The sequence below is a fragment of the Prionailurus bengalensis genome, chromosome B1 (genome assembly GCF_016509475.1).
Source record: "Prionailurus bengalensis isolate Pbe53 chromosome B1, Fcat_Pben_1.1_paternal_pri, whole genome shotgun sequence".
Lineage (NCBI taxonomy): Eukaryota > Metazoa > Chordata > Mammalia > Carnivora > Felidae > Prionailurus > Prionailurus bengalensis.
In genome coordinates, this window is record NC_057344.1 from 54,945,138 (window position 1) to 54,973,127 (window position 27,990).

The 27,990-nt window shown below is 40.1% G+C and overlaps 1 pseudogene; it reads left to right on the forward strand.

The window, feature by feature from the left end:
* Window positions 1-2,267: 2,267 nt before the first annotated feature.
* Window positions 2,268-27,562, forward strand: LOC122468742 (annotated as a pseudogene).
* The last annotated feature ends 428 nt before the right edge of the window (window positions 27,563-27,990 follow it).

Here is a 27,990-nt window from a genome sequence, read left to right on the forward strand (position 1 = left end):
ATACTTCAATAAAATTGCAAGAGGCGAATGTCAAGCCCAGTAAGAAAATGTGAAAAATAACGAATAAATAAATAAATAAATAAAGGCAGAGAGCTTTAAAAAAAAAAACAACAACAACAACAAGCAGAGAGCTTTCTCCAGCTGGTCTCAGAAAAGGAAGTGAGAAAATTGAAGCATGAGAGGAATTCAACAGGAGGGAAATTTTCCTTTGCTGAGGGAGGAGAAGGCCATAGAGCAAAGACCTCAGGGTGGCCTCTAGTTGCTGAGAGCAGCTCCCACCTGACAGACAGCAGGAGAACGGGGACCTGAGTCCTAGCACCACAGGAAACCGAGTTCTGCCAACAACGTAAATGGGCCTAGAAGTGGATTTTTCCCCAGAGCTTTCAGACAAGAATTCAGCCTTCCCGACACCTTGATTGTAGCCTTACGAAACCCTGAACCGAGAATCCAGCCATGCACAGCCTGACTTCTGACCTACAGAGAACTCTAAGTGGGTGTTATTTGAATCCACTCCACTTCTGGTAATTTGTTACACAGGGAAAGGGCAGGGCAAAAGAAAGAAAAAGAGGGAGAGGAAGAGAGAGAGGAGGGGAGGGAGGGAGAGAGAGAGGGAGAGAAACAGAGAGGAAGGAAGGAAGGGAGGGAGGGAGGGAGGGAGGAGTAACTAAGAAGATACAAATGTGTAACAGGCACCCCGAGCTCATCATTTCCGAAACTGACCTGTTGATCTTCCTTCAGAGGCTTCACCTCATTCTTCCCCATCTTCATTGATGGCACCTCCTTCCTTCAGTGGCTTGGGCCAAACACTTGTATTGATCCTTGACTCCTCTCTTTCTTTCACCAGCCACATCTACATTGTCAGGAAATCCTGTAGGCTCTGCTGTCAAAATCTATCCGGGTCACAATACTTGTTAGTACCTCCTCTGCTGCTTTTGTCCAAAACCCCACCATCGCCTCTCCCGCAGTGACGGCACCGGCCTTTCAGCCGGACTCTCCTGCTTCCCCCTTACCCAATGTCTGCTCTCAGCACAGTGGCCAGGGGAGTCTTTGTAGTTCTGCGAACAGTAAAAGGGCTAGACAAGTCTCTGCTTTGAACGCTTCCATTGGAAACTGTTGTGATTTAAAATTTAAAAAAAAAAAAATGGAAATTGGAATTCGTTTCCAGCACCTCTGCTATTTCCCAGCCACAGGACCCTGGCAGGCCCTATGGCCTGTGAGGCTCAATTTCTCATCTGAAATGGAAGTTTGCGAGGCCTGCCCTGCCCCATTCACGGGGCCACTGTAACAATTAACTGAGATTCTCATGTTTGGGGGAAATGCTCTAACGAAAGAGCTCTGTGCATATGTATATCCTTATTTATCACAAAACTGCTTAGCAGTTCCCTGGTGAATGAGTGGCTTCTCAGCACCTCATCACTCCTCCTGGAGCCAATGAACCTCCCTATAAAGTTACAAAGATTTCCAGACCTGCAGGTGACCCTTAGGCTTGGGTGCTGGTTGCTTACCCTGTGACCAAGTAATGAAGAGCACGTTATGGCTCGTAAATTTGCAGAGCTGTCTTTTTTCCTGCAGAATTTGAAACGAAGGCGGAAAGGGGGATTGGCGCTATTTGGTAAATACATCCATTCCTTCCTCTTACACAGCGATCCCAGCGTTCAGATGTCAGCTAGTATTACAACAAATTTCAACTTCTGCCTTTCTTCATTTCCACATCCCCAGCCTTGCTGAGGAAAAAGAAAATGACAGAACAACCCCAGGAAAGAGCAGAGCAATGGTCCCAAGGAGAAGTGGCATTGTAGGAATGTGCTGTAGGTGCCTGCGTGAGTAATTCTGGTAGCATCGTGCTCAGCCGTGAGAGGTTTCTGGCCCGTTGCACTTCCCGTGGCATTGCCATCACATGTGGTGTGCCTTCCCAGTGTGATTCGGGTATTATGACAGAGGCTACAGAAAAAAAATACAGCCACTAGAAGAGAAGCCTGAAAACCAAGTAGGAAAAACCTTGGAAGAAAGAGCGATTATCACAGTCTCTAGAAGCCATAGTTTGGATTCCGATGGACCACACCACACCCACCACAGATGAACTCAAACCAGAGCAGATCTTCGTAAGTTGTTTTACAAGGCCTGCGTTCTTTCACACCTCTGAGCTGTGTCTACGGTAAGAGCTTCATGTAGCCTTGCCGTATGAGGTATCTTCTGTCTCTCTCCAAAGTCCATGGGCCTTGATCTCTAACTGGGAGGCCAGCCTGTGTGAAATTCATCATCTGATGATGTCTAGTTGGGTCCAGCCAAAGGGGACCATTACCAGGAGAGCAGAAGGAAAAGGAGAGCGAGATCTCAGGTTGTATCGTGCCCCCCAAACCTGCATTCTCACACCGGGGGCACCTCGGGCCGCTGTGTCCCTCAACCAAGGTCACTGTTCATCTCAAAGCATTACTGCCCCTCCTCCTGGTACTCAGGTCTCCATGCCCTCCAGCTTGTCCCTTTGGGTCTAGGGATTGTGACAGCTCTGTTATTAATGGCCCTGAAAATACTTTCCGTACACCGTCACCACTGCTTTATAAATCTATTCAACCCTCCTCAAGTTCTCCATCTTGCAGGTAGCATCTGTTTCTTGGTGAGCCCCTGCCTGATACAGTTGCCAATTGAACGAGCATGTCCTAAATATTTCTTTACCTCATTTGTCAGACACATGGCATAAAAGAGCCCCTCGGTAGAAATTCTATCTAATTTTAACACATCCTATATAAGAAGCGTCTTTATATTTTAATAACTATATCCTTCAAGGGGTGCCTGGGTGGATCAGTCAGTTAAGCGTCCGACTTCGGCTCCAGTTCTGATCTCACGGTTCGTGGGTTTGAGCCCCGCGCAGGGCTCAGCCCCACATCAGGTTCTGTCTGGAGCCTGACAGCTCAGGATCTGATGCCTGCTTCGGATTCTGGGTCTCCCTCTCTGTCTGCCCATCTCCTGCTCGTGCTCTCTCTCTGTCTCTCAAAAATAAATAAACGTGAAAGAAAAATTAAGTAAAAAAAAAAAAAAGTATATCCTTCGAATCTCACCTTAGATGTCTCTTCTTCCAACCTGTATTCCCCAAACCACGATCTCTTTTGTAGCATCTTGCTTTTCTCTACTATTGCCTGGCATGGTTTCTTGTTATATACGTTTGTTTGTTTTCGTGTTCAATGCCTATTGCCCACCAGATCTTAAACTTCATGAAGGCAGTAGCTATGCTCCTTGTCTTCAGCACTGTGTTCCTCACCAAGGCACCCTGGACCATGATTGATGTGCAATAAACATGTGCTGAGTAGGTGAGTGAGTTAAAATAGTTAAGGGGGAGAAGAGCCATCTAATTCCTCATGCCAGACACATTTCAACCTCAACACCTATGTAGCTTGCCCCACCCCCCAATACAGGTCAGGGTTATCATCCTCCTTGTTCCTTGCCTGCCCAAATACAAGCATTCCATAGCACCTTAAAGCCCTCATTGGTCTTCTTCCTCTCTCTACTCCTGTACGTGAGTGTTGCTTCCCTAAAATAGACTGTAAGCCTCTAGAATATAGAATCCATGACTTAGATTTATTTTGTATCCCCTATCAAGCACTTTAAATAGGAAAATCTATTGTATGGAAACCAATTTGACAATAAATTTCATATTAAAAAAAAAAAAAAAAAGAAAATCTAGGACTGAGTCCGCCCTAGGCCAAGGGTTCTCCACAATGGCACCAGAGCTATACGGCTGACAAAAGGGGCTCAAAATAACCTATCGGAAATATTTTACGTAACTGCAGGATGGATAGAGAAGGTCTAAGACTCAGACCTCATTTCAATTACTAGGCCTCTGTAGCGCATAATCAAATATCTTTCAGGCCCTGACTCCCATTCTGCATCACTCAGCCACATAATTCTTTGCCGAAACAGAAACATCCCTCATCAAAAAATGTTTATATCCCAACACAGAAAAAAAAAAAAAAAAAACACATTAAAAACTCCTTAGCACTATTTTAAACCTACTCCAGCATGCCAGAATTTTTGCTGTACGTGAATCTGCCACCACTGGACTTCTACTGCCAAGGGGGTCATTTCTTTGTCTATATTCTCCAGTGAGGAACTTATAGATGCAGTTTTCAGATCAATCCAGTTTCCGGCAAAACAGAGAGGAAAGACAGCACACAACCCTGACGGCATTACCTGCCAGGCAACAACTTTTGATTCAGCGTAATTTAAATCATGTGTCTAATTACCTAGTTATTTCAATATAACTGTGTTTTGTATTGACTTTTTTTTTTTTTCAACGTTTATTTATTTTTGGGACAGAGAGAGACAGAGCATGAACGGGGGAGGGGCAGAGAGAGAGGGAGACACAGAACCGGAAACAGGCTCCAGGCTCCGAGCCATCAGCCCAGAGCCTGACGCGGGGCTCGAACTCCTGGACCGCGAGATCGTGACCTGGCTGAAGTCGGACACCTAACCGACTGCGCCACCCAGGCGCCCCTGTGTTGACTTTTGAGGAAGCCTCCTTCGGTTGTTATTTTCTCCTACCCTTACGGGGAAAAAAAAAATTTAAGAAACCAATAAATTTTTGCAATAGTCAAGCTGATTTCGGAGCTCATGACAATTGTATGAGCTAAAGTGCCTGCCTTTAATGAGGATACACCCTTTTAAAATAGAAACTTGAAACTTTCAGAAGGATGTATTGAGAAGTTTATTATATTCCTTTGTGTTTTATCTTCTTCCTGGTTCTTACAAATGGGCCCTTTTGGAAGAGAAATGGATTCTGCTTAATCTGCCTTAGATCTGATCTGGCTTCTTTGAGAAAACTGTAGATGAGACTGACCAGACTTAGCCACACTTTGGGTTCATCTGGCCCAATCTGCAACATCTACAAAAAGCATTTAACTTAACTTCTTGCATCCTATCAAAGTTAGACGCTGTTGAAATAGCCCTTGAATTATTTCTTACCCCAAATCATACAGTATAAGGCAAAGGCTCAAAACCCAGAAAGTACCGTTGCCCAGACTGAGAAAAGTGAATTGTAAAAGCCCCTTTTGTTTTCCAACAAGGTTAAAATCACAAGTTCAACATGCGATAATGCATAGAAGATTGATACACAGTGTGTATAAACATGGTGACAGAGAATACCAAGAGCCGTCCATCCCATCATGACGCAGTTCAAAATTTGACATGTTTGAACTCTCAACACACTTGGCGAACTTCCGGTAAGCTCTACCAATCATAATTAACCACTAATGAAATTTTACTAGGAAAAAAATTACAAGCCATATTCAAAACCTCTTTATGTCTGAGGGAGCAAATTCCGTGAGAATGATTGCCTTCCTATATAAGAGACTGCCACAGAAAGGCTCAGAAACAAATCCGTCCCCAACAGCTAATAATTCACCTATTATCAAACCCTCTAGAATCATAATACCTCAGTCCCAACTGAGGGGCTGCAAATATGTGACAAAACAATTGATGAATGGCAGTGACCAACTGAATTGGTAATGTGCCTTGGGATTTAGGAACTCCACCCACCCTATGTGTGAGAAGAATTTATGAAGATAACATGACATGCTAATATATTTTTACAGCTTAAACAAGATATTCCATGCCATTTTTGAGCCCCACACATAGTTTATCAATATAACTCTTAAGACCTTTATCCCCTTTTGTTTCTTGGCCGCTGCACATAATATAATTATCAAAAAGGTTAAGACTTACGAGTGGAAGCATTTGAACCCTAGACAGAAGCTCTTTTTTTCCCTTCTTTCTCCATTTCTGTTGTGTTCATTGGTTCATTTTGACTTTGGTTGTTTTTGTTGCAATTGTCTGACTACAATCTTCAGCCATGACAGAAACATAACAAAAAATTGTAAATGGCTGAGATGTGACCTTTGAAAAACTTTATTCTTCTTTCTCCTTTGAGATGGGTCAGGTGGTACATCAAATCCCAAAGCAGCATTGGCTAGAGTTCAGGTATCTTTCAGAAAGAAACCAAGGTCACCACCTCTGAAGGACAAAACTGTTCGTTCATAGGTAGAAAAGACATCAGCTCTGTCCTCTCCCGGCTGTTGGTGAATGTCAGATCTACTTCTGAAAGCTGTTTTCATTCTCTAACACAGTTGAGCAGTTAATTATAGAAAAGTACTTCAGGCTTCTCTGCTTAATCACATTTAAAGTATAAAAAATGTATGCTGCTATATTGAGTGGTCAAGAAAATTCTTGTAAATTGAAAGAGTTAATATATACCAGGCTTGTCACTGCTTGTGATAAAAAAGAACAAGCAGCTAATAGATGGGGAGTCATTAATATATGCCTCACACAATGTACTTTCCCTGAATTAGCTCACTCAGTCCTTACACAACCCTAAGAGATAGAAACTATTATGATGGCCATTTTCTAAATGAGGAAACAAGCTTCTGGAGTTTAAATAAGGTAAACAAAAACAAAAAGCCTAGTAAGTGGAAGGGCTGGAACCTTGAACTTGAGCTTAATCTACTACAAAACCCATGGCCATTAAAAGCTAGATTTAACAGTTTCTGCAAAATTCATACACACTCCATGTTGCTTTGAAATTTTTCAAATACAGAGCATGCCCTGGAATAAGATTTAACCATACCACAAATCCTTTAAAATCAAACAAATATGAGTGAGAAACACCACCGATTGTGAACAGCACGGTCTTGGGAAATTTACTCAAATTCACTAAGGTTCAGTTTTCTCATGTGTATGAAGCTTACAAGATTATTAAAAGGTAAGTAAGATCACATGCGTCAGTACATAGTAAAAGACCAATAAATGGAAGCATTCTCCCCATTAATCCATTTAGAGATTTTCAATATTTAAGATAACTCAATTCAAAAATAAATGACCTTACACATATTTTCCCTCTTTCGTGCCTACCTGGCATGTAGCAGGTCATTTCATGACTATCTATTGGGCAAAACTGAGTGTTTCCAGAAAGCCTGAGCAGGAAAATATTATCTGATTGGAACTCTAGCAATGACTTCCTCCTATCACACTTGGCCACTCAAGAATTTGTTATATAAAATGGCAGTAAACTCAGATAAAGTTTATGCTCTCATGTAAGAGCATATCACATTCTGACACTGAAACTTCAAGTCACCAACACACAACAGGTGACCTCAGACATCTACAGAAGCATCACTTTAAAAAGATGTGCAAATACATTGCTGATAGAAAAAGATTCAACCATAGGTCTAGAGCTGTCCCACCCACTGGCCACATTGACTACTGAGCATTTAAAATGTGATTGGTTCAAGGATGCCTGGGTGGCTCAGTCAGTTAAGCATTGCACTCTTGGTTTCAGCTCAGGTCATGATCTTACAGTTCATGAGTTCGAGCCCCACATCAGCTCTGCACTGACAGCACAAGACGTGTTTGGGATTCCCTCTCTCCCTCTTTCTCTGATTTTCCCCCACGCACTCTCTCTCAAAATAAATAATAAAACTTTTTTAAAAATATACATATACATATATGTGTATATATGTATATATGTGTGTGTATATATGTATATATATGTATATATATGTATGTATATGTATATGTATATGTACATGTATATGTATATGTATATATGTTTGGTCCAAAATGAAATCTACTCTAAGAGTAAAGTAAACATTAGATTTTGAAGACTTAGTATGGGGGAAAAAATGTAGTATTTCTCACTAATAATTTCATATTGACTACATGTTGAAATAATTCTGTTTTGGGGGGTGCCTGGCTAGCTCAGTCGGTGGAGTGTGCAACTGTTGATCTCAGAGTTATGAGTTCAAGCCCCACATTTGGTGTAGAGATTACTCAAAACCTTAAAAAAAAACAAAAAAGAAAGACATGATTCTATTTTGGATGTATCACATGTAATATTAACATATATGAGACATAACATACACTAATCTCTATTCATACATTATGGAAATTAATCTCACATGTTTCTTTTTATTTTTTAATGTGCCTATTATAGACTTTAATAATGTGAACTTTACTGGTTCACATTTTATTTTAATTGTTCAGTGCTGTCCTGGAGTGTTTACCAAATCTAATCAAGGCAATTTAAAAATAATATAATTTATTAGTGAAGAAAACAGAAAAGACAGTGCAGAGTCTAGGAAACAGATTAAAAATCATTCAGTATATCTTCGGGACTGTTTAGAGAGAAATCATTCAGTATATCTTCGGGACTGTTTAGAGAGAGTAAACTCTGACTTTTAATGCACAATATTATTTAGTGAAATGGAAATAATTCTACAAAAAAATTAATTATTGCATTAATTATTTATTTACAAAAAAATTAATTATTGCTGGGGCTGTCATAACAAAAACATACTGCAGACCGAGTGGCTTAAACAACAGAATTTTATTTTCCCACAGCCCTGGAAGTCCAACAACAAGGTGGGCACAGGTTTGCTTCCCTATGAGACCTCTTTCTTTGATTGACCCATGGCCACCTTCTCATTGTGTATTCACTTGGTCTTCCTCCGTGTGATCACAGGTATGTGTCCTAATCTTTTCTTAAAAGGACACCTGTCATATCGGATTAAGACTGAACCTTTATGACCTCATTTTACCTTATTTACCTCGTTAAAGGTTCAATCTCCAAATACACTCGTATTCTGAGGCATTGAGGGTTAGAACTTCAACATGTAAATTTGGCAAAGGTACAATTCAGCCCACAATACTCAACTATAATAATTTAAAGGAAACCCATTAGGAATATTTGCGGGGAGGCGGGGGGGGGGGTTGTTCCTGATTATAGAAAGTTTCTAATATATTACGGATCTCCTAAGTGAATCTACCTAGCTAAAGGGAAAACTCACTCCAAGTGATCAATATTTGTAATCCCACAGACATGCATTTCTCTTTACAGAAATACTTTGGACCTCTACTTTCTAAATCAACCTCTTGTGGGTCTTTTTAATACGAATCGGTCTCCCAGAGTTTAACCCTCCCTGGAAGGTAATACTTTTCTCTCCAGACACAGCAGAGGCATTCTGAGCATCATTGTACAGTCCGGTGCAGGGCAAGACTATGGACCCAACGTTCATATCAGCTGAGTTTTCAGTTACCCTAACAAAGCTCTTTATGATCTATTGCAAATGTTTCTGAATAGCTGGTTGAGTTGATGTGGTATGATAGTTAACAAAGTCCTCAAAATGACACAGACTTGAGATTAAATCCCTGCTCTGCTAGTTTCTAACTATATGATTCAAAGAAGGTTGTTCAGCCTCTTGCATCTCAGTTTCTTCATCCGTGGTAGAAGAAAAATAAGGATCCTCCTAACTGTACGATGAGGATGAGGATGAACTGCCGTGATTTAATGAACTTCCTGCTCCAACAAATTTGAACAACTAGTTTTCTCCATCATTCTCTAGTTCACCACCTAACACCCAGGTAGACAAGAGATGACAAGCTTTTTCACCAGCTTTCTTTAGGAACTCTGTATCTAGACACTGTGTTTGGTTTGTGGCTAAGGGGCCTATACCCATTAACACAAGCTGGAGTTGCAATTAAAGAAAAGTAACAAAAAAGATTATGTTTTCAAAACATAAGTTTTGAAACTTATGTTTTCAGTAGGTCTTTGAAAACGGCACCAAAAATACATTATAAGAGAAGAAGAGAGCACAGAAAACCAGTTTCATGAACCCCATCAGTAGATGTCTTGGGTGTAAGAAAAAGAAAAGGGATTAGAGAAGTAGATTATTAGAAGCGTGTGGTTGGCAACATCAAAAGGGAATTCTGAGTTCAGTTTCCACCCAAAAAGGAATCCAGGAACAAACCCGGGGGAAACTGACCCAAAAATACTACACTCAGAGGTGAAACAAGAGCCATAAGGTGAGTCCAGCTTTCCTGACATATTGGGGAAATATGTTTGAACCAAATCTGAAAAAGTAAGAGCAAATTGTCTCACTTAATTGTAGGAAATAACAGGTGTCATGCCCCCCCATGCATGCCCATTTGGGTTCCTTAGAATCCAAGAAGAATTTGAAAAATCTTGTCAACAAGACAAGCAATCTGGAGTGAAAAAATTGTTCCTGACTAGTCTTTCAGAAGGATTACCATAACATCTGGTTGGGATTGCATACTTACTTGAATCTTTCTTGAAAAACCTCTAACTTTAAAAAGGAAGCACTCAGTTGCTTCAGAAGTTGAGAACATTAATTACACGTGGGTTTTTTAAATTTTCTGTCATTTTATGAAAATATATCCCACCAAGTAAATGTTGATCCTTATGTCAATGGTGAAAACAGCCCACTGAAGTGCTCTAGCTTTGTATTTCTTTTCCATGAGACTATTCTTTCTGTATACTGCTTGTAAGTTTAATCTAAACTACATTTGATAAAATTTTCCTTTTTTTAATTTTTTTAACATTTATTCTTTCTAGACAGAGCATGAGCAGGGGAGGGGCAGAGAGAGAGAGAGGAAGACACAGAATCCGAAGCAGGCTCCAGGCTCTGAGCTGTCAGCCCAGAGCCTGACGCAGGGCTTGAACTCAAAAGCTGTGAGATCATGACCTGAGCCAAAATCAGACGCTTAACTGACTGAGCCACCCAGGTGCCCCTCAAATTTTGTCCCTCAGGAACAAAACCAGTAATTGTGTTGTGACCCAAACAATTTGTATTGGTTTGTCACACTTGTCATTGTCTCATCACTAAGCCTGAGCCAGAAATCTTGAAGTTGCTGTAGGATAATAATATATCTGGCCTCTGATCCCACTAGGGTTTTTTAATCTGTGGTCAAAATATAGATGAGGATGTGGCTATTTGTGACGGTCATTGAATATAGAAATACTTTCACTTGGGTTCACAACTTAATCAGTTAATGCTTACATCCTCATGTCCCCTTTATGTGTTAAGTGGAGTTGAATGACTATTTGTAAGAGACATCTAGAGACCAGAGAGCTCAAACTTCTCTGGGAGTTATAGGCAGAGAGATGATAGATGATAGATGATAGAGAGGGAGAGAGAGATGATGATAGATAGATAGATGACAGAATAGAGATAGATAGATAATGAGCTCTCAGTAGATAATAAAAATAAGTAAGGCCACCCTTTGGTCAAAGACAAGAAGAGCAATGTCGCCTAAAATTGAGAGTGAAAATGGGACAGAAAATCTTGAAGACTGGGGCACAGGTTCCAGCCAAACATTCTAACAAGCTCTGACATTTGCTTGTGTGCCTGAGAAGAACTAGTCATTCCAGTTTCCCGTATATGAATAGCCCTGTAATTAAAATGACTTTTTCACTTTTTTTAAATGGCAATTTTTTTTCCATTCTATGTCAGTCAAATGATCCCTGTACTTGTTGATTTGCCCAAACCACACTTGAGCTGTTTGAGTAATCAGCCCATGATTTTGACTGATAGAGAGCCAGTCAAGAAGAAAAAAAAAAAAAGGTAAAAATTAGCGAAGAGTTCAGCCTTCCACTTTTGTTAGGTAGACATAGCCTTTGAATCAAGAAGTATGACATTTTCAGAAGAGTTCTCAGTAAACATCGTAGATCTCTAATAGCAGCTACACAATGTAGAGATATTCCATCACTATTAAAATCATTTTATCATCATCAGAATCATTCATGTCATTCCATCACCTCAACCAGGTGCAGAGGCAATTGCAAAGGTGTATTTTCAGGGAATAAATTATCACTGAGGAAAGTAAATGAATCTGTATAAATATACCTCCACAGGGAAGAGTTACATAAATAACAACAAAGCAATGCCCAAAATTCTGCAATCCAGAAAGGATGCTGTTTTATAACCAACTGATTACAAATATTTATTCCACACCTACTGTACATCATATTGGTCCTTTTGGGGGGTAAGCCAAATATAGAAAACAGTGATAAAAAAGACAGTTGCTCCAAGCATGCTTAGTTGGTGAATTCTTCCTGATTATCTCTGTCTACGTGAGGAAATAAACATAGCTGAACCCCTTTGATGTGCCAGACACTGTTAAGTGCTGGGAATATAAAAATAAATAAGATGCAGTCCCTGCCACAGATGAAATCACAGTCTAATGGGGGAGAGACTACAGTTCTTACCATCTAACGTGCTAAGCTCTGTAACAGCATGACAATGATGGACAAGATACTAACACAACCATTTCACATAATCGATTCGATTTGAAAATAAAACTGAGCATATTTTAACAGCAGCTGCAGTAGATGTGGAGTGATAGCTCCATTTTGTCTCCATCACCCCACGTGGAACTCAATCTCTCTAACCGTCGGAGGACTGTTCTCTGTAGAATGGGTAGCTGGAAAGAAAGAGGTCATTCTTTCACCCTACAGACTTGTTCTGGGTGTGTGCCTTCCACAGCTAGTGTGTTTGCATTCTCAAGTCCACAACAATGGAATTCCCAGGTTCTGTGTTCCTTTCATGAGAAAATATGCAATTGCTTTGAGCTATTGGAAATTTCCCATTCCCACTGAAAACCTTCCACCTCTTAAATCTAAAACATCACATCCCAGTCACAACTTTTTCTCTTCACATATTCTGCACTCTCTTACTTTCATTGATACCTACTGTCAACCTCAGAGAACCTGCCTTATCTTCTTCCCTTTCTCTCCTCTTTCTGGTCTAGGCCTTTGGGGTCCATCCCTTCAGATATTCTGTTGTTAACATCCATTGGCTTTTACCTTGTCGATCTCCCTTCCAGTGCATAAGGACCGAAACCCCGTGGATCATTCTAACCACTGGTCTGTTCCACTAAATCTGGCGCCAGGAAGAAATGTAGTTTACAGCCCTGACGGAGCCTTTGGGGCCAATCAGCAGTCCTTTACATGCCCCTAGTTGGCCCGTTTTCCCATGACCCACAAACAACTTCACTAATTACATTTATTATTTTTCAAACTCCTTTTTCAAACCTTGTCATTCTCATTTGCAGCAGATTATCTTGTCCTCTTCTCTTTTTTTTTGAGTTTTATTTATTTATTTTGAGAGAGAGAGAGAGAGAACATGAGCAGGGGAGGGGCAGAGGAAGAGAGAGAGAGAGAGGGAGAGAGAGAGAGAGAGGGAGAGAGAGAGAGAGAGAGGGAGAGAGAGAGAATCCCAAGAAGGCTCTGCACTGTCAGTGTGGGGCTCAAACTCACCAACTATGAGATCATGACCTGAGAGGAAATCAGGAGTCAGACTGAGGCACCCAGGCACCCCTTATATTGTCTTTTTCTTAACATAGAAAACACAAATAATTTAAAAAGAACTTTCTTATAGCCCTGTTTTCCTATATATCTACATATATATATATATATATACCCCTTCTATCACAGAGAATGAGATATCTCACTTCCTGCCCAAAGCTAGTCCTACAATCCACATCTTTCACCCATTCAGGTCCCTGCTCTGCCTATCAGCTCTGTTTTCCCCTGTACTTTGGGGGTTTTACCCTCTGCATATGATATAGTCAAGCTTCTCCTCGTGAGAAAGCAAGCCCTCTCTCAACCCTGTGTCTTTCTTAAGCAATCTCTCTAGCTTCCCTTGACCCTCACAACCAAGTTACTTAAGAGTGATCTTTGCCTCCTGCTTACTTCTTCACTCACTGTAATTTGGTTTCTTTCTCCTATCTACAAAAACTGTTCTGATGAGACCAAATTGCTGTTCATGCTGTTCCCAAATTGCTATAGCCAGTGGATATTTAGCCACTCTATCTTTCTTGATTGTTCTGTAACATTTGACACTATGGTCAACTTTTTCAAACTCTTTTCTCTCCTGGCTTTTATAACATCATATCTCTTTGTTTTTCTTCTACCTAAATAGATACTTTTGGAGACTCATCTCTTATTTCTCCACTCCTTAAATATTAGAGTACCCTCAAAGGCTTTATCCTCAGGCCTCATCAATTCTACATGCTAACTCAGTGTTACCTCTTAGGGTTTCAACGTTCACCTATACAATAACATCTCCTGACTCAACATGTCTAGACCTGATCTCACGGTGAATCCAAGACCACCAATGCATCTGAATAAAGAACAATTCTGTATGGATGTCTGTGAGGTATGTGAACACCTTAAATTCAGCACATTAAAAATTGAACTTGGGGGCTCCTGGGTGACTCAGTCCATTGAGCATCTGACTTCAGCTCAGGTCATGGTCTCGCAGTTCATGAGTTAGAGCCCTACATCAGGCTCTGTGCTGTCAGCACAGAGCTCTGCCCCTCCCCCACTCATTCCCCCCCTTTCTATCTCTCTCAAAAATAAATAAACTTTAAAAAACGTTTTGAACTTGAATCCACAGGACACTGTTTAGAGATGTAACATGTAATTATAAAACCAGAATCGCTCTTGACATATATGCAGTTGGCCCTCAAACAATACAGAGGTTAGGGGCACAACTCCCATGCAATAAAAAAATCCACATATAATTTTTGACTCCCCCAAAACTTAACTACTAATAGCCTACTGTTGACCAGGAGCCTTACCAATACACATATATTGTGTATGTATTATATACTGTGTTTTTACAATGAAGTAAACCAGAAAAAAAGAAAGTGTTATTTTAAAAACCATAAGGAAAAGAAAATACATTTACAGTGCCATATTGTATCCAAAAAAAGTCCATGTAAAAATAGACTCGCACAGTTCAGACCCATGTTGTTCAACTGTATTGTCATTTTTTTGTCTTAACTTTAGAGGGAGCTTTTAGGAATTAATATCCCTTACAGTAAAAAATCATGCATCTAAAGTCGAGTGAATCTTGTAACTTATCTTTTTCTATATATTTTTTCCCATAGAAATATGTCCAGAAATAAATGTTCCAAAAGTTAATAATGAATATTTCTGAGTCCAAGGACTTGGGGTGACATTTACCTTTCACTTTATGTCTTCTTGTACCTCTTTAAGTTTTATAGTGAGTTTGTACAATTTTTCAATAGTTTTTTAAACTAATCTCATCTCCATCTCTCTCTGTATTTCCTATTCACAAGATAACACCAAATGGTACCATCTTCTAATTTGGGTGGAGTCCTTGATTTTTTTTCTTGCACCCACCTCCTCTTGAACATGTCTTAAATCCATTCGCTTCCTTTTCAGTCCCATTGCTCTGTTCTAAGTAAGGACTTCAGCTCTTGCAGTGGCTTTTGCCTCTAGTCTCAGACCCGTCCATTCCATACTCCATACTATTGTCGGAAGTGTGTCTCTAGAACCCAAATCCTGGCATGCCATATGCTGTTTAAAATCAGTAGCTTTCAGTAGCCTTCAGAATAAAATCTCAACTACTTGGAATGTCCTAAATGATCTACATGATCTGACCCATGTATTTTCAAAATGGTGACCTTAGACCTTAGGATCAGAGCAAGGTTCAAATCCAAATTCTCTATTTGCTCTCTGGTGACTCAGACAAGTTAATTAACCACTTTGGGGCTGTTTCTTTGCTCGCAAGCTGGAGCAAATGATACTTTGCAGAGTTGTTATGTTAGAGATAACTGCATTTAAGTAGTGGACATAACTTTAGGTGCCCAGTAAATGTAACTTATTATTTTTACTACTACTGCTTTTATTGTTTCCATATAGCCCTTGAGGAGGGACAGTGTCTTATTTACGTTTATATCTCCATCACCTGGGCCTAACATATTCAAGGAACTCAAGAAATATTTGCTCAAAAAATAATACAGGTAATATTTTGGACTCCCCTTGGTCGCAACTGGGCCTTTGTAGACTGGCTGTGAGCCCCTAAAATTCATCAGTTAAGTCATCTGATCTTTTCCATCTGAATCCAATCATAAAGTTAGTCTTGTGTCTGCATGCAGAGATTACAGAGAATTCTTCTACCATGCTCCCTCAGTTGATTACTTAAAAATATCAATGCCACACTGCCCGTCTGAATTTGAAAAAATTCACACAGTTCTGAGTCACACCAGATGAATCTAAAAATGTTTCTGTATATACTTGATTATATAATGTCATAGCCTCTTATTCTACAAACGTCAACATTTGTTTTCTTGGATTACTAAAATTGATCTTAAGAGTTCAGATTCTAAAGTCAGATTTATCAATCCATTTGTATTTTGACCCTCATACCCTAAGTTAAAAACCACCAACAAATTCCAAAGTGCTTCAAAGTGCAAACCAATTACGACTTTGAGCAGTCATTAAATTAAATGCAGTGCATTATTTTGACTAAAGAAAAAAAGCATTGTCTCTGTAAATTTTTATGGAGTACTCCAAAGGCAGGGTTTTCTCATCATCCTCTGAATAAACAAAACCGTAAATTCTACAGACCAAAGAGTAAAATAAAAACAAAATTAAAAATTGGCCACACACACCTGCCTGCTTAGCTGTAACAGATGTGATTAATGTCACAATTTAGTACCCACGCAATAATGAGGTGCCCAAAGAGGACTTGGTAAAGGTAATTAATGCTAAATTCGCAGCAGTTTGATTTTTAACCTAAAAAAAATGTTCTAAATAGTAAATATTTTCCTATATAATAATTGAAATGCCTTACATAGGCATGTTTTTTTCCACTTCAATAGTATAAATCCAAGATTCTCCAGGGCTAACTGACAAGCTAGTAACATCAATGAAATACACCATACAGCTATAAATGCCACTTCTAGAATTATTAAGATGATGCCATCAGAAATCACGATCCATTCACATTATATCTTGAAATTGTTAGCTGGCCTCCCCTAGACTCTACTAACCCACATTAAAACTCAATGGCAAGCTAAAAGTTGCATCCCCTTGTGGGGATGGATGGTGAACTTCTGAATGTACAACCTTTGATTCCAGTGGATATGGTGCTATGGTCTGAATGTTTGTGTTTCCCCCAAATTCCTATGTTGAAATCCTAACCCCCAAAGATAACGTTATTAGAAGGTAGGGCCTTTGGGAAATGACCAACTCATGATGGTGAAACCCTCATGAATGGGTCTAATGCCCCTCTAGAAGAGGCTCCAGAGAACTCCCTAGCCTTTCTACCATGTGAGGAACACAGGGATAAAACTGCCAGCTATGAACCAGGAATAGAGCCCTCCCCAGAATACAACCATGCTGGCAACTTGACCTTGAAGTTTCCAGCCTCCAGAACTTTGAGAGATGAATTTCTGTTGTTTGTAAGCTACACTGTCTACAGTATTTTGCTACAGCAGCCAGAACAGACTAAGACACATACAGTGATGGAAAAATCTACTTGGGTAATTTGAGATCATTAGATTAGCAAAGAGCTGGAAATTACATATAGAATACATGAGAATCTAAATGGATAAAATGTAATAACTATGAATAAAAATATTACATTTCCTATGACCAATTCCATGATATAATGAAATATACTGTTGGCAACTTTGCATTAGAAAACTGGAAAAAAAAAATTAAAAAAAAAGGGGCGCCTGGGTGGCGCAGTCGGTTAAGCGTCCGACTTCAGCCAGGTCACGATCTCGCGGTCCGGGAGTTCGAGCCCCGCGTCGGGCTCTGGGCTGATGGCTCAGAGCCTGGAGCCTGTTTCCGATTCTGTGTCTCCCTCTCTCTCTGCCCCTCCCCCGTTCATTCTCTGTCTCTCTCTGTCCCAAAAAATAAAACGTTGGAAAAAAAAAAAAAAGAAAAGAAAACTGGAAGAGGGAGCCTGGGTGGCTCAGTCAGTTGAGCGTCTGACTTCAGCTCAGGTCATGATCTCACGGTGAGTTCAAGCCCCATGTCAGGCTCTGTGCTGACAGCTCAGAGCCTGGAACCTACTTCGGATTCTGTGTATCCCTCTCTGTCTGCCCCTCCCAGTTTGTTCTCTCTCTTTCTCTTTTTCTCTCTCTCAAAGATAAATAAATAAACAACAACAAAAAAAAGAAGAAAACTTGAAGGAGTAATTCACTCAGGAAAGTCTACTTAAATCAATAGGAAACCATATAACAACAGTACTTTTCTTTTTTTATAAAGATTTTCTTTCAGATGATCCACAGTAGCTACAAACACTCATCCTGGATTGGTCAATAAAATGAAGGAAATTACTTAATAGTTTAAGTTAAGAAAATGACCCCCAGAATGACACTCACTACTGCAAAATGTATTCAAAGTAAAAATCTGCTCAAGTGAACATCACCAAAAGCAACATGTCCGACGTATAATGCTAACACCTCAACGCAGCAGTGGCAAATATCTTTATTACTTTCAGTTTAATGTAACAAAGCTGCCTACTGATAAGTTGCCTGCTCAAGTTTCTAGAGTCAATATAAAAGGAATATAATATACAGTATCATATAATACTTTCTTGACCCCAGTTTATCCTAGAAATTATTTCTTTTTTATAATGTGTAATAGTCTTAAAGAACTGATCTAGATACCAATAAAGTGTGACTAATTTATATTTGGTTTATAAATAATAAATTAGTGGACAATGGAGACAGATTCTGTAACAGAGCAAAGAACTCACAAAGAATGCAAGAAGTGACGAAGTGTGAGATGGGGTAGCCAGCGCAGGCCAAAAGGTGATGATGTATGAAGTGTAGCTGAAAATCCCAAGGAAGGATGAAGTGAGAGGGCAGTGATCTTGGGGTGGTGGACGTCCATCTGTAAAGTAAAAAATTTTATCTGAGAGATTATTAAAATGACCAGAAGGAAGTTGGACAACTGGTGGGGCTGAATTTTGATAAATGGATAATATAGAGAATATTAAGAGCAACACTCAACAACTAAATCTTTAAACACAATATAGATGTCCTGTCTTCAAATTATCTCCTGTCTTCATGTGACTGCAGTGATACATTTTCAGTAAGCAGTCCTCAAAGACTATAATCTGCCATAATGTAACCTCCATATGTGGATTGTTTTGAAACTCAATAATGTCATAATTTACTTTTAATAAATCCTGGATCCCAAGGATTACTAATGTATTTCTGAATCTCAGTGCTGATTTGTTTTAAAGACAAGATAGTAAGCTCCATGAAGACATCTGAAACACTTCTACAGTATCTGGCATATTGTATATGATCAAAAAGTATGGACTGAGTGAGTAGATGGATGGACAGACGGATGGATGGATGGATGGATGGGTGGATGGATAGATGGGTGAGTGGATGGATGGATGGATGGATGGACGGAAGCATGAAGTCAAGATAAATCTTCAACCAAGCAAAGTTAAAACCACACCATAGGTTTTCCACATTACAGTGTGGTAGACCAAAATAGGTCAAAGAACATAAGGCACCTGATGGGTTTTCCTGTACCATTTTTGGTCCCACTCACCAAATCATTATATTACAGGCTGCTTAAGCCAGAGATTGCGTCTGTGGTATCATCAGCACCCAGCTCTAGGGTTATATGCAGGATAAATTAAGAAAAGTTGTTGATCCACACAAATTCATATTTGTAACAATGTTAAATGAGAAGATTTCATCTAATAACATTGCTCTTCATAAACCGGGGACTATTTTTAACTGTCTTTTTCTTTCCTCAACTATTTTAATGAACTTCTGAACCAAACTGGGTATCTTAACTCAGCATAGCTTACTATATGAATGTATCTATTTCGTTTTGAAATGTGTAAATATGGCCTATAAAGGTGTAATTCCTGGTCTACCTCTGGTCTTCCTTATTCTCATCTTAGCCTTTAACACCATCCTTCATGCCAAACTACCTAAGATATATTTGGTCCAAGTAGACATTGGTTTCATAGTAATAGGGATTGGGAGTTAATCTGACAATAATTATTGAAACATGCATTTTTTAAAATCTGACATTGAAATAATAGTAAAGTCTTCTATTAAAATATAAACTTTTGGGTGGCCTGGGTGGTTCAGTCTGTTGAGCATCTGACTCTTGGTTTGGGCTCAGGTCATGATCTCATGGTTCGTAAGTTTGAGTCCCACATGGGGCTCTGTGCTGACGGAGCAGAGCTTGCTTGGGATTCTCTCTCTCCTCTCTCTGCCCCTTCCCTACTCGTGCTCACTCTCTCTCTCTCAAAATAAATAAACTGCATATATAGGTATAAACTTCTGATTAATGTGTAAATTTGCTTCTATTTCAGCCTGTCTGAAATAGCCTTCCCATATTATCAGCTCTGTATTTAACATTCAGGTGCTTTTACCACCACCACCCTTTGCTCCTAGTATCTCTCCTTTGCATGTATCCTCTTTCCTTGTGAAAATTTTACCCTGAAAAGTCTTGTGGTCATTCCTACTCCTTCTTCACTTACACTGCAAGTAGTGAAATGGTTGTACCTCTCAAAAACAGGAGGTACTAGGAGGAAAGTTAGTAAAGCATATCCATGCTTACTGCTAATGAAAGAAAGATATAGAGACAGGGGGTTATCAAGAGGGAAATTACTACTTTTAAGAATCTGAATAAAAGTTAAAATTTGTTTTTTGGAATAACCAGGAATAATAGTAGGACTACCTGGGAATAACAGTCCTAGCACCATAACACATAGGCACTTTGGGGGGGGAAATGCGCAGAATAGGTCAGAGTGCAGGGGGCAGTAAGGAAATCTGTGGTCAGTTCGATGCAGAGTGAAATTTATCCAAGATTTGGATTTCGAAGAGACCATATTGTTCCAATTCATCCCAGTTCTGCTCTTCACAATGAAGAAGAGAAAGTGAGCTGTCAATAGAGATCGCCTTTGTTTGATATATTTACAGGATGGGTATGAAGAGGAAGTGGAGGATGCACAATGTCCCCTCTGACTTATTTTCTTGTGTCGTGTGTCATACTGTACAGGGCATGACAATCAGTATGACCAGGGTGGAGATAGCATACCTCTTCTTGGGATGCAGCAGTCATGCAGATGCCCAACAGTCGTGGTATCTTCCCTTTGGCTGAAGACAAAAGAGGAGAAGGGAAAATCCTTGCCATACACAAAGATGACAGGCTCTGCCTAAATACAAAAGACGAAAGCAAGGACTTAAAATGTACAACCTAGGCCAGTGGCCTTCATTACAAAACGTTGGTTTCGAATTTAAGTATGTGCAATCTCTTCAGAATCTAGCAATCAAGAATCTAACAATCAAGAAAGCAATTACTTTCTTTGGGAAGTAATCCTGAAAAGTACCAGGAAAGAAGTGGGGAATTGAAAATAGAGAAAGGAAGGAGGCCAATCAAGGGTACGTTTTCAAGCAGGCTACAGTTATTAGTGACTAGAGTTTCAGTCCCACTGAAGAATCCAAGGAGACAATGAGCAATATGCCTCAGAGATAGCCCAAGCTAGGGATATTTGCCCTCCAGTTCTATCACACATTGCCCAAGAGCTACCCCCAAGGGGTCTGAATGCCTCAGCACTCCCTGCACGTCCTACCCACAGGCCAAATACACTCCAGTAGCCAGAGAGGATCTTACACAGAATCGCACATACTTGCTGCACAAAGCAGAATAGCTGGGCAGGTAAATGATGGGTACTGAGCGGATAGAACAAGGCATCAACAGCATTTGCTACCCCTAATTCCCATTAGATTGGACTCCAAAATACCAATATATTTATCATCTGATCAAAAAGATGAGGGAAGAGAAGTAAACTATCTTTGTATGAAAGAAAATGCTGCAGGTAAAAGAAGACTGGAGCATTAATTTAAAAGAAAACTTCCTTACTCTAAATTTCTTGGGCCTTTTAGAAACTAATATTAGGTTAGAACAAGGGTTGGCATTCTAAGACCCTCATGCCAAATACAACCTGCCAACTGTTTTCATACAGCTCCAAAGCAAGGGTTGTTTATATTCTTAAATGGTTGGGAAAAGGTAAGAAGAAGACACTTTCATGACCCGCAAGATATTTTATACGATATGCAAATAGCAATGTCCATAAACATGTATTGGAACACAGCCACAGTCATTCAGTTATGCGATATCAATGGCTATGCTGTCCATGGCAGGGTTGAGTAGTTGCGACAGAGACCGTACGGGCTTAAAAGCACAAGTTTTCTTCTCTGGCCCTTCACAGAAAGCTTGCCAACTGTAATTTAGAACCTGACTCAGTCTCAGGTAATCTTCATGATAATAGTGATTCCCTGGGGTGGAGGGAAGGAACCGTCTCTTCCTTTTTTTTTAAGGAGAATTAAAACCCCTGATTAGGCTCCATCCGTCAGTCTCTGGCTTCTTGGACAGAGATGACTGTTAACTTTTCCACCCCTAAATTGATCAGAGCAGAACAAACAGTCTCCCATTACTGCCAACATAAAACTTAAGGTTTCTCGGGGGTAAAGCATGTTCCTTAGAAAGAGATTCTTACAAGTTGTAATAGAAATGGAATAAACTTGAAGATTTAGAATCGCTTTTTTCCTCCAATATGAAACATAACACTTTGCAAACACCTGCTCCATTTTGAGTTTCTCCAGACATAAATTCACACTGGAAACCAATGTTTGAACCCTTGAAAAGAAGTTAATTTTGAAACAGGAGATGAAAAGATACCACCCCACAGGGTAACTAGAGAGCGAGAGAGAGAGGACACAACAGCAGGTGAGAGAGAGTTTAATTACTATCATTTAATCATCAGGCACCAAGCTAATACATTATCAAAGGAATAAAGATTTAGATAAATGATTGGACAGAGAGCGAAAGAATTAAAACTGGTAACTTTCATCAGATCCCAAGGGAATCCAATATGCCAAGTTTAATCTGGCCTAACCACATGGTTCCTCGTTCCGTCATGGAAACAGGGACTAGATATGTAAACCAGGTCTTTTCCAGGGAGTGTTACAGTGATCTATGGGTATGCTATAAATCAGCATTGCGTCCCTCAGGATGCCAAAGTCCATTCTCAAGGCCTTGTTTACAGGAGAACATCAGTATTCTCTGGGCACACACGTCAATGCAAAGAGAACTTTAAATAGCACAAGAGAAAAGTGTTCCTGGTAGTCATACAGCCTATGAGAAACTTTGAAGTACAAATGAGAAGTGGAAGTGAATGTTAAACGTATGCCTTGTCCTAAAACTTCATGAAAAATGAAATGTACAAGAAAAGTTGGATCCCTGCCATGACACCCATTACAGTGTAGACTAAGGCTCTGACCTTTTGGGTTATACTTACTGTGTTTTTGACACATTTGGTCAATTAAAACGGGTGAAGTGTAATTTGTTTTTCTTAAGTTTAATACAGCACGTCAATAGAAGTTAACCAAAATTTATAGTTGGAACACTAAAGCTGCCACATGCACTTAAACAAATGAACACAATTTATCATGGTTGAAATAAAGAGAACATCATGGGCATTTGACTTTATACTTCACATAAGCGTGTTGCCAAATATAGGAAAGTAAGCTCCTTCTCACACTTCCAATGGAAAAGACATTTTAGTTCACATTAAATATTGGTGTGAAAAGTCTGGCAGGTATCCAGTCCTAAGGAGTGTTAACGTTGGCACTTCCACTGTGTACTTTTACTATAAATTGTTGTAGCGTTTATTTGACATGGAATACCCAAAGGATTGATGAGCAAAGAAAGGAAGATTTTTTTTTATTGTGCCATATTACCTTTTTCAGACATCTATACTAAGCCTTTACATCTTCCAACTCTAAACAAGTAGCCACCTGTATTCAATCGGTGCAAGATATTTTTCATGAAACTATAGCTTGCCTTTTTATAAACCTATAAAAGCACACATTTTCCATTTTATTAGTCAGCAAAGCAGTGGTGTATTTAATAATAAAACTTATAAATGCAGTTTCTTTATAGACCGTTGAACTTTTTTTTTTTGCTTGTTTAAAATACCACGAGCACAACCAAATTTATTTCACAGTTTCTGTCTCTGTCGCAGAGAAACAAGGAGCTACAATTTTGTATATCTTTACATTAAAAAAATTCACCTAGCACTCGGACCATTGATATAGCAGCCTACAGACTCCCAAAGATTGAAGAGAAACACAATACCGCTAGGGGAAAATTATCTGCTACCATCAAATACATGTATTTGATTTTGACAGTCACAATACGTATGTCACTACATACAGCTACAGCAATCATGCACTTTGAATTTCTTTCTTTTTTTTAATTTTTTCAATATTTATTGATTTTGAGAGACAGAGAGAGACAGAGCATGAGAGGGAGGGGCTGAGAGAGAGGGAGACACAGAATCGGAAACAGGCTCCAGGCTCTGAGCTCTCAGTACAGAGCCTGATGCGGGGCTCGAACTCACCGACCGCGAGATCATGACCTGAGCCAAAGTCAGGCACTCAACTGACTGAGCCATCCAGACACCCCTTGCACTTTGTGTTTCTAAATAAATTTGTGTCTCTTTTTTAATTAAATATACGTATACAATATACACAATAATTAAATATATATATGCACAGAATCTCGCTATTATAAAATGAAATTTTAAGGTAGCAATACGTAACCCATATGATATTGGTAAGATTGAAAACAGCGGTACACCTATCGATGAGGGAGATATAGGAGAGTATGCTGGAGGAAGTATGGATTGTTGCAGCCTTTTGGAAAAAATAGTCTGGCAATATCTGCTAAAATATAAATCACATACACTTTTCTTTTCTTTTTTTTTTAATTTTTTTAAAAGTTTATTGATTATTGGGAGAGAGTGCGAGCCAGGGAGGTACAGAGAGAGAGAGGGAGGCACCGAATCAGAAACAGGCTCCAGGCTCTGAGCTGTCAGCACAGAGCCCGATGCGGAGCTCAAACTCACGGACCGTGAGATCGTGACCGGAGCCGAAGTCAGACGCTTAACTGAATGAGCCACACAGGCGCCCCAAATCACATACACATTTCAAATCAACATCTCTGTTACTGGTAATCTGTACCATAGAAATAAAATACTAGTATATACGGATAGTTAATGCAGTTTTTTTAGGGCAGGGACAAAAAATGGGGGTGGGGGAAGTGAATGTCTATTAATGGGTAAAAGTTTAGTAAGTTGTGGTTAAAAACATTCCATGAAATAACATACAGCAATTACAAGGAATTTTATGAATCTATAGTCAATGATTAAAAAGATTCCCACAACACACTTTGGGACTGCCTGACCTTGGCCCCTGCAGTATTAATAAAAGACATTTTTATTTTGTAGCTATTGAAACATTTCATAATTAGTTCCTAAAATAAATGTTAGCTTCTGGGGTGCCTGGGTGGCTCAGTCAATTAAGTGTCTGACTCTTGATTTCAGCTCGGGTCATGATCCCACAGTCATGCGACAGAACCCCACATCGGGCATTGTGCTGACAGTACAGAGCCTGCTTGGGATTCTCTTTCTCCCTCTCTCTCTGCCCCTCTGTCTCTCTCTCGCTCTCTCCCTCTTTCAAAAATAAAAATAAATAGACTTAAGAAAAGGAAATGTTAGATTCACCATAAAGTAGAGGAAGTAAATACATTCTTAAGTTCTGGAAAAAATAAAATAAAATAAAATAAAATAAAATAAAATAAAATACACACAAACAAAAAACGATTTCTACAACATGCTGTTAAATGAGAAAGGCAAGAGACAGAGAAAAATATATATTATCCTACCTTTCCAAACCAAACAATACCAAAATATTTAAATACATATATAACTCTAAATGTGTGTGAATATATGTAAACATGTATGTGAATATAATCATATGACCACAAATTGAAGTAAGCCAAGATACATACGAGGTTGGTAACGTTGATACCTAGGGCTATTCAGGTGGTGGGAGAAGAGATAATGAACAAAAAGAAAATGGCGTTTTTTTTTAAAGTTTATAAAATAAAAACAAAATTATTATATGATCATCTTTTGCTAAAATCTTTGGGGAAAGGAGTGTATGTGTATGTTTCTAAAAAAGGTACATGAAACAATAATCATCAAAACATTGATGGTATTTTTCCTCAATGTGCAGAGATTTTGGATATTTCCTTTCTCTTTTGTTGGCTGATTTTTTTTTTTTAACGTTTATTTATTTTTGAGACAGAGAGAGACAGAGCATGAACGGGGGGAGGGTCAGAGAGAGAGGGAGACACAGAATCTGAAACAGGCTCCAGGCTCTGAGCTGTCAGCACAGAGCCCGACACAGGGCTCGAACTCACGGAGCGTGAGATCATGACCTGAGCCGAAGTCGGACGCTCAACCAACTGAGCCACCTAGGCGCCCCTGTTGGCTAATTTTTTTAAACAAGGATTATTATTATATACGATGAAAGGGCTATTTGCATTGGAGAGAAAAAAACTAAGAACTATAGAAAGAATATACTAGCTTAAATTTCTCTAAATAAAAATACTCACTATGGGAGAAATTTTTAAGGTTTGAAATGCAAAAAAAAAAAAAAAAAACCTCTTACTTTTCAAAGGAAAAAAAACGGGAAAAAGTCATGAGGAAAAGGATGTGGTATATGCCACCAATAGGCCTCACTATCCATTCTCCCCTTTTGTTTGCCATTATGAGATTGTCTTTGTGTTTCATCCCGACAAACTGGCACCGAGACTAAACACTGTATTTTGCATTCTCCTTGCAGGTAGGAATGCAGGAAGGTGCCTAAGTTCTGCCAGCTGGTTATAAGCAGAAGTGAAGTATGCAATCCTCAGGCCTGGAACACGGAAGCGGCAGCATGAGCCACATGCAACCCCGCAGACCAGAGCAAGCCCAAGGGACTACATAGAGCAAGAAAAGGCAAGGTTATCATATCATAACCCCGGATTGCGTATGCTTGAATTGGCACAAATACACTTTTATCGTTTCAAAGTCGCCGTCACTTTATTCTTTACGTTGTGAACAGTTAATACACTCTACAACAACAGAGGTTGGTACCTAGGCATGAGCTACCTTAACAAAACTTAAAATAGCAAATATTAATTCAGTGGTCAGTTGGCGATCAGCAAGAAAACAGATACAGTGGGCTGAAAAGTTGGTGATCCTTCTTGTCATGGTAGATGACGTGATAAACTAGACTCTCGGATTAGCTGTGGACTGTAATATCTTACGAATACAGGTCACATGCAGATAGAGCTTATGAGTGAGACCACCTGGGAAAAAACTATCAAAATACGGGTAAGAATTGGCTCTGTCTTGCCAAGTTTGGCAGTCCTGCAGGAGAGATCAGTTCAAGAGAATTAGAAGATATTTCTGTAGAGGCAGATTTTGCAGGAGATAAGACTTGCCCAGCCCTCTTCAAAACATCACTGAGAATGGGGATGGTCTAGAGGCAAAGATAGGGCCTTTTGCCTTCTCATCCAAGACTCCCCTTTCAGATGACCAGCCTTGTCCCGGGTGGGCAGAGGCAGCAGCTTCCAGGGTGGCCTGGGCGCCAGCATGAGTGTGGTCAGCGGCTACAGTGGGGCCAGGGAAGTGGGCAGGATCACGGTTGCATCAGTGAACCAGAGCCTGCAGAGTCCCCTTAAGCTGGAGGCAGACCCCAGTATCAAGGCCGTGTGCACCCAGGAGAAGGAGCAGATCAAGACGCTCAGCAACAAGTTTGCCTCCATCGACAGGGCTGGCACCTGGGGCAGAAGAACAACATTCCGGAGACCGAACGGAGCCTCCGGCAGCAGAACACAACTCGGAGCCACAAGGACATGTTCTAGAGATACATCAGCAACCTTCAGCAGCAGCTGGACATATTGGACCAGGAGAAGCGAAAGCTGGGGTTAAAGCTTGGCAGCAGGCAGGGGCTGGTGGAGGATTTCAAAAAGAGCACGCTGTCACTGATGCAGAGTAGCACAGGGAGCTGTCCGTGAAGTTCACCAATGCCAAGCTGGCACGGCTGGAGGCACCCTGCAGTGAGCCGAGTAGGACATAGCATGGTAGCTATGCGAGTACAATTAGCTCATGAACATCAAGCTGGCCCTGGACATTGGAGATTTCCACCTACTGCAAGCCCCTGGAGGGCGAGGAAAGCTAGCTGGAGTCTGGGATGAGAACATGAGTATCCATACTAAGACCACCAGTGGCTACTCAGGGGGGCTGAGCTCGGCCTACAGGGTCCTCGTGAGCCCTGATCTCAACTATGGCCTGAGCATCTTCTAGTCTGGTGGGGGCTCCAATTTCTTCAGCTGTGTCAGCTCCTCCAAGGCGGTGGTTGTGAGGAAGATAGAGATCCGCCACGTGACGCTGGCATCCAAGTTGTCTGGTATCCTGTCCACCTGAACAGCCAGTGAGGTCTCTC